The 19,706-nt window shown below is 42.0% G+C and overlaps 1 protein-coding gene across 1 annotated transcript in view; it reads right to left on the bottom strand.

Moving 5' to 3' along the window:
- TSNAX (translin associated factor X) overlaps positions 1–19,706 on the bottom strand; it is a 256,154-nt gene that overhangs the window by 108,852 nt on the left and 127,596 nt on the right. The window lies entirely within an intron of this gene.

Genomic DNA, 19,706 nt, shown 5'->3' with positions numbered 1-19,706 from the left:
GTATGCGTTCCACACTCGAAAAAATAACATGGCCGTGCGTTCCACCATAAAAAGGAATAAGTCCGTTTATTACTTGTGCATATTGATGGTGCTTGAGAATCTAAACGAAAGGGCTGTTGGATATTGCGTACAAAATACCCAAAATACTGGTAAAATCATTAGTATATCCTCTATATCTCGTAACATAAATAGAAAACAAAACTAAAGTTGAATGCAACAACTTCCTATCCAAGTGTGCATACAAATATAATTCTAAAGCTATATATCACAAATTCTTATATCACATACCATTAGTAATTATCCCAAATAGTTTTGTGAATTCTTATGATACCTTAAACCAATAATTAGTGTGAATATATAACTATAATTTTAATTTTAATTTTTAAAGTGACATATCCATAATTGCACGTGCATATTGTGTTCAACATAGTCTATTTCTCTTGCCTAGTCACAAGACTAGTGTACTCAAATCTCAGAAGTGACTTATCCATGTAAAAAGAGAATGTGTATATCTCTCTCTTTAACTCAATTAATCCAAAAAACAAATGATGTCCATATCTACATTCAGTCCCCTTGGTGTAAGGGTACCCAATCTATGAATCCAATATGACTCTCTTTGAGCCAAACGCTTTTCCCTATTCCCCCCTCTCCAGTGTGGTTGAATTTGTTCCATCCCCATGCAACGTAAACCTTTTAAAAAGAATTGTGGACAACTGTTGCAATGGAGAGGAACAGAGTGGGTTTCAAGTTTTTTCTTGATGTTGTTAATGTGTTCAAGAAGCCTCACTTTTAAACACCTCTTTGTGCGTCCAACATACTGACTGCCACACGGACACTGAAGCAAATAAACCACAGAGTCCGAGCGGCAGCCAATCCCCGACTTAATATGAAACTCCTTCCCAGTGGTGGAACTGGTATACGACATAACTTTATCTGTGTTGACCTGTGAGCAAGCTTTGCAATTTTTACATCCCTTGAAACCTTTATCACTCTTTGTTTTTAAAAACATTTTTTAGGGCATAGCTTGGTGCCAATAGATTTTTCAGATTTTGTTTTTTCCTATATATAATTTTTGGTTTCTTGGGCAGATGTTCTCCCAAAATAGGGTCCTCCAACAGTATTGGCCAATATTTACACAAACTCCTCCTAATTTTAGGATGATCAATGTTGTACTGGGTAAAAAAAGATTGTCTGAAATTTTCTGTCTGCCAATCGGGTTATCTATTAAGAAATCATTTCTGTCTTTCTTAGACATCATGTGGATTTCTCTATCAATCCTCTTTTTATTGTAGCCTTTTTTGACAAGTTTATCAGCCACATGTTTGGCCTGTGTATGGAAATCTTTAATGTGGGAACAATTCCTCCTAACCCTGGTAAGTTGTCCTTTTGTGATCCCCTTCAACCAAGGTTGGTGGTGACAGCTATGTTTGTGAACATAGCGGTTTCCATCGGTTGGTTTAAAAAAACATTTTGTCTTGATCTCATTTCCTTCACAAAACAAGGTTAGATCCAAGAAATTAATTTCCCTACGGTTCCATATTGGAGAGAGTTTTAAATTATATTCATTAGAGTTCAAATAATTCACAAAGGTCATGAACTCCAGATCTGACCCCTTCCAGATAATGATGACATCGTCTATATACCGCCGCCATAGGACCAGGTTCTCCACCCAGTCATGCCCCAACCTCACGCAGAGGTCCTCCCACCTGCGCATGTATATGTTGGCATAACTGGGGGCGAACCTGGTACCCATGGCGGTCCCCACCAGTTGTAGAAAAAACGACTGATCAAAGAAAAAGTAATTATGTTCCAGTATAAACTGGATACCAAAAAGAACAAAGGTTTTGAGCCCTGGAGAAATATCTTCATCCCTATCCAAATAATGGGCAACTGCCTCCAACCCCAAATCGTGACTGATGACCGTGTACAGCGAGGTCACATCCAGTGTGGCCCAGCTGTAATCTTCCCGCCACTCCAGATTTTCAACCTCTTGTAAAAATGATTTTGTGTCCTTAGTATATGACCATGCCTTTTGCGCATGTTTTTGTAGGTGAAAATCCAGAAAGGCGGATAGATTTGCTGTAATTGATTCAATGCCACTGATTATTGGGCGTCCTGGTGGATTTTTTAAGTTTTTATGGATCTTCGGAATAAAATAAAAAATTGGAATGACTGGATAAGGATTCCAAAGGTATTCAAATTTTTTTTTAGAAATAATATTCACGGCTCTTGCTTCTTCTAAAAGGGTTTTAAGTTCTGCATTAAAGGCTAGGGTGGGGTCCCTTTCAAGCTTTTTATATGTCTTACCATCTGCCAGAATGTTAAAGGCCTCTTGTCGGTAATAATGTTCCGACATAATCACTATCGCTCCACCTTTATCCGCCTCCTTAATAACAATGTCCTCCCTTGAGGTTAGATTGTTTAGTGCGAATTGTTCTCCCTTAGTTAAATTTTGTGCCCCCTTTCCTCCTTTTTGTTTGTTCTTTCCTGTCCATTTCTCAAAATCTTTTTCCACTAGACTTTCAAACGTCTCCAAATGGGCCCCTTTGCTCTGTACTGGAAAAAATTTAGACTTTCGTTTGAAACTCTTTTGTATGTCATTCTCCTTAACTCCAAAACCTGTCTCAATTGGATTGGGAAACTTCAGAAAATGTCTCGTCACCGTCATAGATCTAATGAATTTTTTCAAATCAATATACAATTGGAAATCATCCGCCACCTGATTAGGAGCAAATTTTATTCCCTCCTCCAAAAGCTCAATCTCTTGTTCAGTCAAATTAGATCCAGATAAATTAACAATCCCCCCTCTTTATTTCTTCCCCCAAAGTGTCTAATCCCTCCCTTGTAGTCTCTCCTGATCCTCTGCTCGTTTTCTCTTTTGTGGGGATTCCATGTACAAATTGGAAAACCGATTGGGATGTTCCCACCTTTTCTCTCGGGGACGGAAATAATTGGTGATCATTTTTTCTTTGGGGGCTCGGGTTCTCCCCTGAAAATTTTCCTCCTCTCTTGAATCAGAAGTGTTTCCTTTCCTATTCTCATCTTGATTTTTGAGGGCCTGTGCATAAGATCCAAACCTTTTTGTTCCTCTATCTGGGGATCTTTCCATACCATTCATATTCCTATTTACATTGCTATTTACATTATCATCGGCTGTTCTTCTAAAGGGAAAGCGTTTGGCTCAAAGAGAGTCATATTGGATTCATAGATTGGGTACCCTTACACCAAGGGGACTGAATGTAGATATGGACATCATTTGTTTTTTGGATTAATTGAGTTAAAGAGAGAGATATACACATTCTCTTTTTACATGGATAAGTCACTTCTGAGATTTGAGTACACTAGTCTTGTGACTAGGCAAGAGAAATAGACTATGTTGAACACAATATGCACGTGCAATTATGGATATGTCACTTTAAAAATTAAAATTAAAATTATAGTTATATATTCACACTAATTATTGGTTTAAGGTATCATAAGAATTCACAAAACTATTTGGGATAATTACTAATGGTATGTGATATAAGAATTTGTGATATATAGCTTTAGAATTTTATGGCAGGACAGGAGGCTTCATATTTGCTTTACCTTCTTTACTGAAACCTCCAGCAGCAAAGAAACAGTTAACAGAACTTTTCAAAACAACCAATCAGAACAAAGCAACAGTAGTATAAAACCCCTAAGCAGGCTCTTCCACTTCCTCTTTCTTTGCTGCTGCCTCCAGGTGAGCACTCACCAACTCAGAGTTGCCTCTGCTCTGGGTTGTTTTTTTTATCCTACATGCAGCTTGCTTATTTGAACAGTCTGTTTAATCAGTCTATTTACTAGGTTTGTTTTAGCAGCTTAATTGCTGCATTTAGCTAGGCAGTCTCATGCTGTGTTTAGCTAGGCAGTCTCATGCTGTGTTTAGCTAGGCAGTCTCATGCTGTGTTTAGCTAGGCAGTCTCATGCTGTGTTTAGCTAGGCAGTCTCATGCTGTGTTTAGCTAGGCAGTTTATTCTGTGTTATTTCCTATACCACTCCATGCTATGTAGCATGCAGTTTTCTCTCTCTGCTGCATGGGGACTGGATGTCCCTGCTTTAATGCTTTTACTCTGCCTGTACTCTGTTTCCCCTCCCTGGGTCCCCCTGCTGGGCTCTGTAGCCCATACCCTTTCTCCCTTATTCCCCACCTGCTCCTCGCGGCCCCTGGCCGCTTGCTGAGCAACTTTTTCAACCGTGGCAGTGCTGCGGCGGCCATTTTGTTGGAGCCGCGGCGGCCATTTTGTTGGAGCCGCATGGGCTCCATGCATTGCATACAGCCCGGTCTCACCCACCGAGCTGCCCTGCTACCTGCTGGCCATGTGGCCAGCCTTCCCTCTCCCTATACAAGGGGAGATAGCCCAATATTTCAGCTATCCCCCTACTTACTGTGCCTGTCTCACATGCTGCATGTGTGACAGATCCTGGATAGCAGGATCTGTCCCAGGCACTCTCACAGCTCACACTGCAGCTTACTATGATGTCTGCTGCACTGTGACTAGGTTCTCTATCCTAGCAGTAAACTTGCCACACCTTTTGCTACTAAGGAGAATCTTAGATTTACAGGGGTATTACAGCTCAAATAAATATCTTTGTTTAAAAATCATTGTTTAACAAGACTATGCCACATGTAATATATGCTAATCAAGCCTTTCTCTCAACAAACATTATATGGTCTGTTTTCAGCACCTAGCTCCCCTGCCAAGGTTTTGCTGCCCTTCCTGCAAGGGGCTTAACATTTTCCACTATACATACACTTCAAATGTATCCTATTATTATGCCTGTGTGGTCTGTAGCTGTGCATCAGCTTCTAGCTGTATGGACCCTTCTACCCCTCAGGGGGGCTAACCGACCCCACATACAGTCCTGTCATAACCGTAATGAGAGTGACCCACCCTCTCGCTGACCGCACTACTGGGTGTACAGACCTCTATGATACCACCCTGAGGGTGACCCCCTCTTACCTACAGCCCTGCTGGACCTGCAATGCCCGGTTATGGTTATATGAGGGTGACCCCCTCCTGCCATCTGCACTGCTGGACTGGCAATGTCTGGCTACTTTATTATACGGCTAACCACTACAGCACTACTGTACCTACAGTGTCCGATTATGTTCAGACTGAGGGTGACCCCCTCCCCTGCTGGCCTATACTGCATAGTATGCTTGTGCTTGTTGGGTGACCCCCTCTTGCACGCTGGGTGACCCCCAGCTGGCCGCACCAGGTATCACTCAGACAGTGTTACCTCTATGGCAGTTATGCAATCACGTCTGAAGGCCAACCACTACGGCACTACTGTACCTCCAGTGTCCGATTATATTCAGACTGAGGGTGACCCCCTCCTCTGTTGGCCTATACTGCATAGTATGCTTGAGCTTGTTGGGTGACCCCCTCTTGCACGCTGGGTGACCCCCAGCTGGCCGCACCAGGTATCACTCAGACAGTGTTACCTCTATGACAGTTATGCAATCACGACTAAAGGACAAATCTCCCGTGCCCAGAAGGTCACTTGGCCTGTCCTCATGCCACCCCGCTGACCTCACTGCCAGAAACGATCGGTACCCTACAGGGGACACTCCACCAGCCATCCTAGACGCTACACCTAGCACCCCTGGTACGCGTTGGCTAACGGATGGATTCATCTAGAGGATCAGTCTTCATGACGGAGTCCGGAAAGGTCCCCGCAGACACCTGATACAGGGTTTGCACTCTATCCGGGATTAACCACTGGATGTCGATGACACGCGGACACAGATGTTTCCTCGGGACAAATGGCGCGTTACAGCTTGGAAAGCGAATAATACTAAATTCCGTTTTGGAATGTACCTATATGACTTATAGGTATCGCCTAGTTGGTTTCTACCCCTGAGAGCCGCAAAACGGGGATCAAGGTTACAGAATCTTGGACCGTTCCAGGAGCAATGCGCAGGACCAAAGAGGCGTCCATTCCGAAGTTGCCATGCTGGGCGAAGTGTGCGGCGGAGTGGACTCCTGCCCCATCCCCATCCTACATGCTCCCAATGCATATGTCGCCTGTGGACACTTTGAGACGGAGGGCACTCATTCCCTCAGAGCTGCTCGGCGTGGATGATTGGTTCTCTCCCTCAACTGGACATGAGAGAAACCCACATGGATTTGCCATCAACATAGACATATTGAATCTGACTCGCTCCCAGTCAACCCAGTTTCTGGTCTTTCATAGGATATTCGGTCCAGGCATGCTCTGCCACCCGAGGACCAAGATGTCTGTCTTCAAGGAAAATGCCAGGCATATGCTCCGCAACCTGCGGGTCACACTTAGGGGCCCAACCCGGTCGATTGACCAGTTGTTGTTCGTCATCGAGGCCATACCTCCAGGATTCGGTACTATCAGCCGTTCCAACATGACGCTTTCTCGGGTCCTCGGCCTGGTATAGCCGAAGCATGTGACCTTCGGATGAAGATCATCTAAAACTTAATTGATTACTCCGACATAGGGGGACCTGGCCTACCTAGGAGTTTCGGACCCCAACCAACTTTGGCCTGGACTCTGGAGTTCAAAGGAGGAACCTCTTCACACCAACTGCATGGAACTACCTGCAGGTTTGTTCAACGTTTACAGCTTTCCCAGGGGAAGTGGTACTGCTCGCTACCTTCCGGCCTGGACTTATCACTGGTTGCCCACTTTGGACTGCAGTCGGATCTCACGTAGGATCGCTATCTATAGCGTCTGGACAAGTATTCGTCATTTGTGACAATGTCTGCGGGACGAGACACTCATGTGGCGGACGGCTTCATCCGACCATGGAGAGACCCCAATGATTGGTTGCCTCACCCTCCGGGGTCTCGACTACTGGCATGATTAAATTCGGTACAAACTGCCATACTGGAGCGGTTCTCCAGCTGGCTGCCGGACCCTCAGCAAGGCGAGGGGCGCGTTTTCCAAGCTTGGTCTCCTTTGGGGCGTACGCATTCTGTTTACTTCCAGGATACTTCAGGCTTTGCTTCAGACCGAATTCCTGGCAGTGTCGTTTCGCCTGGCCACACCACTTTGGAGGAGTCCTCCGTGCTTTCCCCTTTTGCTGGAGTTTGCCATGGGAAGGCAATCTACGACTACCTGTCTCCAGGTCCTGTGTGGGATCCACAGGGGTAGCCTGCCATGACTGGTGTCGGGAGAGATGTTTGGGTCCCTATGGCTGTCCCCATTGTCTGGCTGAGTTGCCCTCTCAGGGTAGGATCGTATGGGGCCATTCACGTCCTATGTCAGCTAGAGGACGACTCATGTGCGTTTTCGCAAGATTCTGGCATTGGTAAGGATCTCGTGGTCTGCAGTCTACCAAGAGGAGTATACCTTACAGGAGCCCTATCTCTTGCTATTCCTCAAGTCTAGTGGTATCGTGTGTTCTGCATTTCCTTGAGGAATGACCTGATGACAAGGACTTGCCTTGCGCCAGTTTTTCCGCTTACGGTTTTCCCCAGTACATCTTGTATTTCATGGCGTTCTGACGTCATGGTATCGACGTAGTGTCTTCTTCCTTCTTGCCGTTCAGTACATCGGTTTCTGCTCCAGACATATTTCATTTCTATTCGTCCTCTGTGTTGTACCCCTACTCTCCGGATAGGCCACGGCTCTGACAGGTTGTACACGACCATGTAGATCCAGGATCTGGTTCTTTCCTCCGTCTACTCATGGACAGCTGTTGATTTCTGCGTACGGACGTTTTGATCTGTTTCTGCATTTTCTATACACCGCTGCTTGGTTTAGGGAATGGGTTTTCCATTCTCCTTTCATTTCAGTCCTATGTCATATTGCTTCTGGTTCTACTATTTGGGCGTTAAAATTGCAAATATGAAGCCTCCTGTCCTGCCATAAAATTAGGGATTATTCTAGCCTCGGTGAGGGAATAATCTAAATTTTATTAAAGACAGGAGGCGAATATTTCCCCCCCCCTTTCTTACGTTCCCTCCCTGGATTTGGGTCTTATAATTAATTGGGGATATTGTTATGTTTTGTGAATGCATTGTTTTACATAATAAAGGTTATTTCTATTATTTAGTGATTGTCTGTGTGCATTTTTATTCATCATGTTTGTGTTGTAATTATGTTTCGTCCATGCCTTTTAGTTTAGGTACATACTAGATACTAGGTCTTCATAAGATCTGTAGACTTTGTTTATTCATCAGGTATTATAATGTGCAAGTGATATTGTATGGATATGACATCTTGCCTTGACAGTTTACTTTCACGATGTTTTCCTTTTTCTTGCAGTGTAATCTATTTTCTCTCTGGGCTTGAAGATTATTTCTCTGGATGTGTCTGCTACAAGGTGGATTCGTTGGTTTCCTTGCTCTCCTGCTCGACCTCATCAAAGAAAGAGGAAGTGGAAGAGCCTGCTTAGGGGTTTTATACTACGGTTGCTTTGTTCTGATTGGTTGTTTTGAAAAGTTCTGTTAACTGTTTCTTTGCTGCTGGAGGTTTCAGTAAAGAAGGTAAAGCAAATATTCGCCTCCTGTCTTTAATAAAATTTAGATTATTCCCTCACCGAGGCTAGAATAATCCCTAATTATATTTGTATGCACACTTGGATAGGAAGTTGTTGCATTCAACTTTAATTTTGTTTTCTATTTATGTTACGAGATATAGAGGATATACTAATGATTTTACCAGTATTTTGGGTATTTTGTACGCAATATCCAACAGCCCTTTCGTTTAGATTCTCAAGCACCATCAATATGCACAAGTAATAAACGGACTTATTCCTTTTTATGGTGGAACGCACGGCCATGTTATTTTTTCGAGTGTGGAACGCATACGGGTCACGTGACCAGAACGTAACGCGTGACGTATGCGGAAATGATAGAAAATTACACGAGAAGGAGCTGAAATCTTCGGTAAAAGCCTACACCTGAATAAAAATACCGGGCAACGAATGAAATTTAGAAGAAAGAAGACACCCACTATTCCACCAATGACTTGGAGGGACTAGCCCTATATAAGATTTCATGTGTTAGCGTTTTTTAGGATGCCATTGTACATGTTACTGCTGGTTTTACGGAAAAGGTCCCTGAGGAAGTCCTTTTGCACAAGGACGAAACGCGTAGGACCGGTGACCTGTTTTATTTTTATATTTGTTTTTATTTATTTCGTACACCTCCTGATTTTATGAGTGAATAAATTGCCTTGGAAGGATTCTTTTTGGTCGGAGTTTGTTTGAATCATCTTGCTGACCCTGATACCCCATTGGCTACCACTCGAGGAGGGATACTGATTGACACCCCCCATCTACATCGTGGGGAGGCACCTTTAAAACGCTAAACCATTTGGAATTTGTGAGTGCATATATATCAGTACACTACCTTTGAGTATCAAACAATATTTGCACTGTTTTATCCTCTATTCTAGGTACACCAGCAGAATCCCTAAAATATCCTATCATTTATACTAATTTTCAAACAGTCCTGTTCACTGATAAGTGCCGTGCAACCCTGGATGGTCCAAATGGATGGAGTAGTGGATGGTTGGTGCACGGCCACCCTGTTCCAACAGGGCTGCGACGTCAGCAAGGCAGTGGTGGAGTCATGTTTTGGGCCGGAATCATGGGAAGAGAGTTGGTCGGCCCCTTTAGGGAGCCCGAAGGTATAAAGATGTGGCGTTTCTGACTGACCACTTTCTTCCCTGGTACAGAAGGAAGAACTATGCTTTCCGTAATAAAATCATCTTCATGCATGACAATGCACCATCTAATGCTGCAAAGAATACCTCTGCATCAATGGCTGCTATGGGGATAAAAGGAGAGAAAGTCATGGTGTGGCCTCCATCCTCCCCTGACCTCAATCCTATTGAGAACCTTTGGAGCATCCTCAAGCAAAAGATCTATGAGGGTGGGAGGCAGTTTACATCTAAACAGCAGCTCTGACATCTTGCAAACAAATTAAAGCATAAACTGTCCAAAAACTTCAATGGATGCAAGACTTGCGAAGCTGCTATCAAATAAGGGGTCCTATGTTAAAATGTAATGTGACCTGTTAAAATGTTTAAAAAGTTCAAATGTTGTTATAAGTTTGATTGAAATAGCTTTTGATTTCAGTAAATATGCTGCAAACACAACAAATTACAATTTTCAGTTCTTTACAACCTATAACGTGTTTTGAAACTTACTGTGCGTAATAATTTGGAACAGTGCATTGTAAGTTTATGTTTAAATAAAAAATAGTGTTATCATTAGGAGGTTTGTTCAATAAAATTTGAATTGTACTTTTAATAGTTGATAACATGAGAATTATGCTGATTGTTATTTAAATCAATTATTTAGGTAAATGAGAAAAATACAATTTGCATAATAATTTGGAACAGTGTGTGTGTGTGTGTATATATATATATATATATATATATACACACACACACACATTTTTTATTATTATTCAAACTGTGCCTACTTGGTATAAAACCCAGAGAGGGTGCCAGACAGACATTTTTGTCCATTCGGGTACTCATAAGGGTATGAGTATGCAGGCTCTCTTTGTCCCTCCTTCGCTCTTTTTCAGGGACGGTTTGGTATATATATATATATATATATATATATATATATATATATAATCTTGTAGGAAAGCACTCACAGGACTTAATATGGTTCAAAAATAGTGCTTCTTTATTGCAGCAAAAAATTCAAGTAGAAAGTGTCAACGTTTCAGTCCCATCTGGACTTTTATCAAGACAATTATACAGTGAAAAAACAACCTTTAAATATGCAGTGATCAGATGTTCATTGGTAGGTGAAAACAAGGTGGAGTGAGGTCATAATTGACGTGTCTGTTTGCAAATAACGTAATCAGGATAATTGGTATGGAACAACATGATAGGGATAGATAGAAAATAATTAAAAATACAAACAACACATAATAGTACATAATAATATCTATACTTCTATATACATAGTATATAAATAGTTATAGGGATAATACCATGGCACCAGCATGTATGCTAAATTACTCAGGAGTAAAGGGAGTTAAATATAATTTTTCGCTAGTAATTAAAGTGCCACATGGCTAAATAATTTTTGCTGCAATAAAGCAGCACTATTTTTTTTAACCATATCAAGTCCTGTGACTGCTTTCCTACAAGGTAGTCTATATTATGGCCAGGATTAGCACCAAGACATTACAAGACCGGGAGCAGTGAGTGCGGTCACGAGGATATATATATATATATATATATAAATAAATATAAATATATATATAAATAAATAAAATGAAAAAAAGGTTCCTTGCACTCACGCTTTCTTTAAGTGTTGCCGGGTGCCAAAGTCAAATAGCTGATGCATATAACAAATCCAAATAGAGATGACTGCACTCTCCGGTCTTCATATAAAATCAAATGTAGTTTATTGGGTATACATTAAAAAGGAAAAAAAGATCGCCGTTTCAGCCCCACTCTGGGCTTTCTTCAGGATCAAAAATTACATACATAAGGCAAGTATGGACAAGGCTGTCTTATATACTATAAATATTTATTTAGGAAGGATAGGAAGGTATGTACCATTGGGAAATAAATATAAAAGAAACAAATTAAAACCAATGTGGCTTAGTAGAGAAGTAAAACAAGAGATTAAAAATAAGAAAGGGGGGGGGGGGGGGGCGGGGCCGACCGCCATGCTGAGAGGTCGCATTCAAGTCGAGCTCCTGCAGACCCACGACAATTATGCTCATAAAAAGCAATTATGCTACTCATCTGCAGTCAAGCAGCAGCGGTCCTGCGGGCAAGGAGGTGCTGGAGCTGAGGCTACTCGGATCCCAAGCGTTTTGGCCCCTGAGAAGGCACATAAGCACAGCTCCATCTGAGGCCTACCCGAGCGGTGAGTGAGGTGGACGGCCGCTGCCTCACTATCCTGCCCTGCGGTTTCCCTTCGGAACTCCGATGCCACGCGGTAAGGGCCCCGTATCCCCCCCCCCTTTGGACCGGGGGGGGTCATCCCGGTCCCAGGAGACTGTCTCCGCGACCTGCAGTGCTTGGGCCAGAGGGGGCTCCCCACGACCAAAATGGCGGAAACGGGAAGCAACCCTGAAATGGCGGCGCAACCAGGGACCACCAGATCACAGCTACACTGATATCTAGAGGCTGTTCAGACGGCGGTAAAGCAACGGGGCCCCTCGCTACAGCGCAGCTACCATCTTACCTATCCACAGACGGAGATTCCCAGCTCCCGCGGCAACGAGCAGTCGGGACCTGCCACCCGGTCCATCAATAAGCAAGGCTGCTACTCCTGCCGACCTGCACGACTACACGGCAATCCAACTGCATCCAGCTGAGGACCTCACGATGGAATCTCACAAGGGAAGAGCACTCACCCCTCTTATCAGTGAACACGATGGACTCACTCCTACCATGCCACACACTCTGCAGATCGGTGGTTGGATAAGCATGATCTGCCACAGCATGAACTGTCAAAGGGACTCTCTCTCAAGGTCTGGCTGCACTCAGTAGGAGAAGCTCCTGCCACTTCTCAGCAGTTACAGGATGCCAGTCTAATTTTGTATAGTTAAATGTGCCTTATTGCAATGTAACGCTGCTTCCTCTCTCCTATATACAAATCTATTTTAACTCTTATGACTTCTCTGTAGATAAACAAGACTAGCCTGTGAACTAATATACTCACTGTTTATATTAACCATTATCTCACTCAGCATGTATTGAATCAGTAACTAATCCACAGCAACAGCTATACTTATGCAGTGTAGTTTCATCAACTATTGATCTCTATAAAAAATTGTGCAGAACATTCCACATGCCAACCAACTGGTAAATATCTGTTTGTATGCTTGTCAAAGCTGTTGGGGCATGACGAGCCCACTTGTTATATTTTAATGCACGCTAAAATAAAGAATTAAAAAAAATAAATAAATAAAAATAAGAAAAAGGCATTTAAAGCCTATAAATCGGACAAATCAGATGCATCTTATAAAAGATAAGGAAGCAAATAATGCGTGCAAAACGGCAATTAGACTTGCTAAACTTCAAAATGAAAAAATGATAGCTAAAGAAAGCAAAACCAAGCATTTTTTAAGTACATAAATTCTAAAAAAAAAACAAAAATGAAAGTGTAGGTACACTAAAAACTGAAATGGGGGTGTTAGTTAATGAAGACCAGGAAAAGGCAGGAATTTTAAATAACTATTTCTCCTCAGTATATATTAAAGAAGAACCCATGGCAATAGATGTGCAAATGATTGCTACTAAAAACTTGCAGAATAATTGTAATTGGTTAACTCAAGACAAGGTGCTGCAGCAACTAAATAAAAGTTAATATAAACAAAGCTCCAGGGCCTGACGGTATCCATCCACGTGTACTTAAGGAACTAAGTGTAGAAATAAGTGAACCTCTGTTTTTAATCTTTCAAGATTCTTTTCTTTCAGGAAGTGTTCCGGAGGATTGGAGGAAGGCAGATGTGGTTCCTTTATTAAAAAAGGGTTCAAAATCCTTGCCTGGAAATTATAGACCTGTGAGCTTAACTTTTGTGGCGTGCAAAATATTTGAAAGGTTATTAAGGCATTATTCAAGAATTCCTTGAGAAGAACATGGTTATCAGCAAAAATCAGCACGGTTTTATGAAGCACAGGTCATGTCAAACTAACTTGATTGCGTTGTACGAAGAAGTAGGTAGAAGTATAGATCAGGGTGTTGCAGTGGATGTGATCTATTTGGATTTTGCCAAGGCATTTGATACAGTTCCACAGAACTGTCTAGATGAAAATGCTTGTTCTTGGGTAGAACATTGGCTTAAAAACAGAGTACAAAGAGTTGTCAATGGTAAATTTTAAAGCGGGACAGAGGTGGCAAGTGGTGTCCCTCAGGGGTCTGTTCTGGGACCCCTTCTATTTAACATGTTTATAAATGATCTTGAAGACAGCATTGAAAGTCATGTTTCAGTGTTTGCAGATGACACAAAACTTTGTAAAATAATACAATGTGAGCAAGATATTACTTTGCTGCAGATGGATTTAGATAGAATGGGGGACTGGGCAATCAAATGTAATGTTAAAAAAATGCAAAGTTATGCACTTCGGCGTAAAGAATACACAAGCAACGTGTACCCTAAATGGAAGCGAATTAGGGATAACAACACACGAAAAGGACTTGGGAATTGTTATAGACAACAAACTATGCAATAATGTGCAATGTCAATCAGCAGTGGCCAAGGCCAGTAAGGTATTGTCATGCATGAAAAGGGGCATTCATTCTCGGGACGAGAAAATCACTTTGCCTCTTTATAAATCACTGGTAAGACCACACATTGAATATGCTGTGCAATTTTGGGCACCTGTTCTAAAGAAGGAGATTATAGCACTAGAAAAAGTGAAGAGGCGGGCTACAAAATTAATAAAAGGAATAGAACATAGCTATGAAGACAGGTTAACAGATTTAAACCTATTTAGTTTAGAAAAACGTCGCCTGAGAGGGGATATGATAACATTATACAAATATATTCGGGGCCAATACAAACCATTGTGTGGAAATCTATTCACAAACCGGACTTTACATAGGACACGAGGCCATGCGTTTAGACTGGAAGAAAGAAGATTTTGTCTAAGGCAAAGGAAAGGTTTTTTTACTTTAAGAACAATCAGGATGTGGAATTCTCTGCCTGAAGAGGTGGTTTTATCAGAGTCCATACAGATGTTCAAACAGCTACTGGATGCATACTTGCAAAAACAGAATATTCAAGGATATAATCTTTCAATGTAGGGTAATAACTGCTTGATCCAAGGATAAATCTGACTGCCATTCTGGGGTCAAGAAGGAATTTTTTTCCTAGCTTCTTGCAAAATTGTGCTTCAAATTGTTGTTTTTTGCCTTCGTTTGGATCAACAGCAAAAAACAAATGTGAGGAAGGCTGAACTTGATGGACGCAAGTCTCTTTTCAGCTATGTAACTATATATTAATTTTTTCCCCCTTTTTCATTTTACCAGTCTAAATTACTAAGCCTTGTACTTGGCACCTCTCTGGAAATAGTTATTTTAGCAATGATATGATCTCCTTTTCTCGAAGGCTTCATACACTATTCCTACCAATGCATAGTAATGATGTACATGCCCCGTATGGGCACTTACCCACCTACTGGCTAACCTATGTACTCATACTTGTTTACTTTTCTGAGTCGCACCCTGTACACTTTGCAATGTGTTGCTGTTCCGTTACTCTAAGGGGGTTACATATATACTTTTCCTTATGAATTAAGCAACACAATTTTCTTATGTCCAGAACTCACATCATGTATTGCAGTTAGTCAGTTATTGGCTATATGCCTTGCTAAAATGGTAATCTGCATGTGTATTTTGTGTGCACTATGGGCCCTCACTTATGTGAAGGTTTCTTTGCTCCATACTTATGTACTACACACAGGCATGTTGCAAGTAACTTTTCTCACACAATGTATTATTCTTTTCATAGAAGCTGTTCAAAGCCTTGTTACCAATCATTCATGATTTGTACTTATGTTTGCCATTTCCTACATACTTTTGTATTAATGAAACACACAAAACAAAACAAAATCCAATCATGCTGACATCAAAGGCCCCTTGTATGTCTGAAACCTCCTTTGACAACTTTGATTGTAAGGTACTTGATATAAATGTCTGCCAGGGATTAAATGTTCTCCCACAGGGATAATAATTATAATAATAATTTGCGATTTCTATAGCGCTTTTCTCTCGGTTAGACTCAAAGCACTTTACAAATATAGAAACATAAAGACATAAAAGTTAGGAGTTTCTGGTCAGATGAGTGGACTGAATGCCTTAAGGAAGAAGTGAGTCTTTAAAAAAAAAAAAAAAAAAGCTTAAGTCTGTAAGGACGGTGTCTCTTTGATTGAGCATGGTAAAAAGTTCCAGAAGCTAGGGGCAGGGTGGCTGAATGCCCTAAACTGGAGTTTGTCTTTATTCTGGGCACTGACAGGACGAATTTGTTGGCTGACGGAATTGATCGAAATGGAATATATGTTGTGACTAGCTCTTTTTTTAGCTACTGAGGGCCTTGACTGTTTAAGGCTTTTAAGATCAGCAGGCCTATTTTAAAATATGTTCACCATTTAATTGGAAACCAATGCAGGGAGTGGAGAACAGGTGTTATCTGGCAGGAGCTGGTTTGATTGTTCAGTAGTCTGGCTGCTGCCTTTTGTACTGTCTGAGGGCGATGGAGTTCTTTTTCTAGGAAGCCCTAGCAAAGTACATTGCGGTAATCAAGCCGAGAGGATACAAATTCCAGTGGAATTAAGTGTTGTATCCTGGCTTTCAGATGGAAGCAGGCATATTTTATTACGGAGGAAATATGTGAAAATGATAGTCCAGAGTCAATCAGCACTCACGAGTTTCATACATCTGATGAACTAATGAGTTCATAGCCTCCAAGCTCCGGACCAGTTGGGTGATAATGGGATATTTTTGTTGCCCGGAGTCCTTACTCTTGTAACTCTGTTTTGCCCAGGTTCACTTTCAGCCAACTAGCATTCATCCATTCTATGAGGTCTGCTAAGCAACTGTTTATGCTGCATGTTGGGTCTGTAGTATCTGGAGCAAAGATGAGTTGTGTGTCATCAGCATAGCAGTGAATTCTTGGGCCATGTTGCCTGATGATGTCCTCTAGTGGTAGCAAGTAAATTGCGAATAGCATTGGAGACCAGATGGATCCTTGTGGAACTCTGTAAGTCAATTCTGTTGTTGCCAATGAGCTTGATCCTGATGTTACTCTGTCATATATAAAGTTTTACCGGTGTTCGCGAGGTCAAGTGTCAGACTTAGAGTTCCAGACATTCAACGACCAAGACCCGCTGCCTGCGTTCATGCGACAAGACGCCACCGTTTTCTTCAGCACGTGGCGTTTGGTTATATGGAAATGTGGCCACGCAGATAGAGCACTTAAGTCTGTGGTTTCCATGTAGCATTTGAGTCAAGGGGTGGTCGGTGTTTGGTAGATTTGCCTACCGATTGCAGGGAGAAAAATTCTGTTCAGGAACTATATAATACAAACCAGGGAAATATCTTGCGAACAGAAAGGAAAAGTATTGTGGCACAAGGTATATGGCCCATAGTCAGTGGGCAGGAGGCTAGCTTCCACACTCCTCCAGTCATTTCCCTGTTGGTGGTCCATGAGGAATGGGTTGGGGAACACTGTCCTAGACCACAGATGTGTTGCAAGCGCTCTATTAAAATTATATGGTCAATATTGTCAAATGCAGCTGAGACATAGGATGGAGTAATCACCTTTGCCTCTCGCCACAAGAAGATAATCACTCGGACTAGCACGGTTTCTGCACTGTGGCAGCATCTGAAACCTGACTGGAAAGGATGAAAGATGTTCAAGCTTCCTGGGCCTCCAGTTAAGTTGTCACTACTTTTTCAATAATTTTCCCCGGAAATGGAAGGTTGGATACTGGTCTGTAATTAGCCACGCAGTCTGAATCTAGTAAAGGTTTCTTTAGGAAGGGTTTTACCATAGCTTATTTTAGAAGATCTGAGAAGTCTCAAGTTTTTAGTGAACACCACTATTTTTCTGAATATATATATATAAGCTGAGTTGGAGCAGGGTCTAAGTCACACGTAGTGGAGTATAACTTTTTCATGGTTCTTTTAACTGCCCCTTTGTAAAAGTGGACCATAAATTGGGGTAATCTGACATTCCATTGTAGTGGTTCTGGTGTGTAACTGGTTGGCCTGTTGTGAAAGAGGCTCAGATGGAGGAAGATTGCAAATTCTTCACACTTATCCTGAGTAAAGTTTGTGGAGATATGCATGCATTCTGGTTTTCAGAACTTTTCTACTGTGCGAAACAGTTGCCTGGGTTTATTGTGAGAGAGTGCAATTCCGCGTTACAAAAATATTTTTTCTGAGTTCTCCAATTGATATACATTAAGATGTTAGGCAAGAGCGGCTTTATCCTCTGGATCATGTGTCTTGCACCACCTTCTTTTAAGTTTGCGGCCTGTTCTCTTAATTTCTCCGATGGAGCTATCAAACACGGTGCATTGTTGTAGGTTTTGACAACACGTTTATGTGTGTTGGTGCAATGCTTTCAAGAGTGTTGTGTCTCTCATGGTGTTGTTGTAGAGTCGGACTGGAGCTGGGGTCTTCACAGGTGCCCATTAGTGCACTTAGATCCATATGTTATGTCACATCCAATGGCATCATCCCTTTTCAGGAGCGGTGTTTGACCAGGTTCTGAGGCTGGGGGCTGGCTGATTCTGACACAGTGGAGTAGTGAATAGAGTGGTGGTCTGACCGAACAACTGAATTTACAGTTATTGGTGACACTTCTAGTCCAGACTGGAACACTACATCAAGTACATCAAGTGTATGACTTTCTGTGGGTGGAAGCAGTGACAATTTGTGTGAAGCAGAGTACACTAATCAAGCTGAGGAGAGCATGAAGGGATAGAGTGTCATCAATCCAAGTGTTGAACTCTCCCAATATAAGCCATCTGGGGTGTTTAAGGATCAAACCAGTCAAAAGGTCTGAGACTTCCTGAAGAAATCTCTTCCCATCTCCTGGGGGTCTGTATATTAACAGTATCCGTAATCCCCTATATATTGAGATGCTGGCAGATACGCATTCAAAAGATTGGAGTATGTAGAGTGATATTGGTTTGGGATTTAAGGATGATTTGTTACAGATCATAACTCCACCTCCCTTGCAATCTTGTCTTAAACAGTGGAACACTGTGTATTTGCATGGAATAGCTGCCTCTAGAATAGGCCCCACATTTTCATCTAGCCATGATTCTGTAATACACACTAATTCTCATGTTTCAATAATGTCGGTGATAATAGCAGTTTTGTTCCTTATTGATCTGGCATTGCACAGAATTGATCTAGTCTTGGGATTCTGTGGTTTTGCTCTGTACTTTGGAAACAGTGTCTTCTAATGTGGATCACACCAAGAGGTTTCCTTGATTTGATGTGTTTATTTTATTTATTGTGTTTTTTGTGGCTTCTAGGTTCAATCACTGCAGCTTCCGATCGCAGTGACAGGCTGTCACTGCGATCGGTATTTACCATGCGTCAGTCGATTTTAAAATCGGCTGACACATGGAGCCGCGGCATTTTCACTCTGCAGATCGCAGTCGGGGGACATGCCTGGCCCCCCAGGCAGTCCCCCTGCGGTCAGTGACCGCGATCTGCAGAGTATGATCGCAGTGAGAGGCTGTCTCTGCGATCTGAATGCAGAGACAGCCTCTCCCTGCGATCTGATCGCAGTGACAGCCTGTCACTGCGATCAGAGGTTACTATGTGTCAGCCTATTGGCTGACCCATAGTAACTCCAGGCAGGATCCCCCTGAAGATCGCGATGGGGGCATGCCTGGCCACCCAGGCACTCCCTCTGTGGCCAATTACCGCAATCTGCAGGAGGTGATCACAGTGACAGCCAGTCACTGTGATCACTGATCCTGTGTGTCAGCCAGTGATGTAAAATCACTGGCTGACACGGTCTCTGCCCCTCTCCTCCCCTTTTAACCCATTAATGTTAAAAATAAGATATTACAGTTAAAAATAAAATATACTTAGATCATTTATATATATTATATATATGATCTCTATATATATATATATATATACACACACACACACACACACACACACACACACACTAAGTGTATTTTAATATTTATATATAATTATATATATATATTAATATCAAAATACACGTAGAAGGATATTG

This window comes from Pelobates fuscus, chromosome 2 (genome assembly GCF_036172605.1).
Source record: "Pelobates fuscus isolate aPelFus1 chromosome 2, aPelFus1.pri, whole genome shotgun sequence".
NCBI lineage: Eukaryota > Metazoa > Chordata > Amphibia > Anura > Pelobatidae > Pelobates > Pelobates fuscus.
This window is presented reverse-complemented; position numbering and strand designations above follow the sequence as displayed.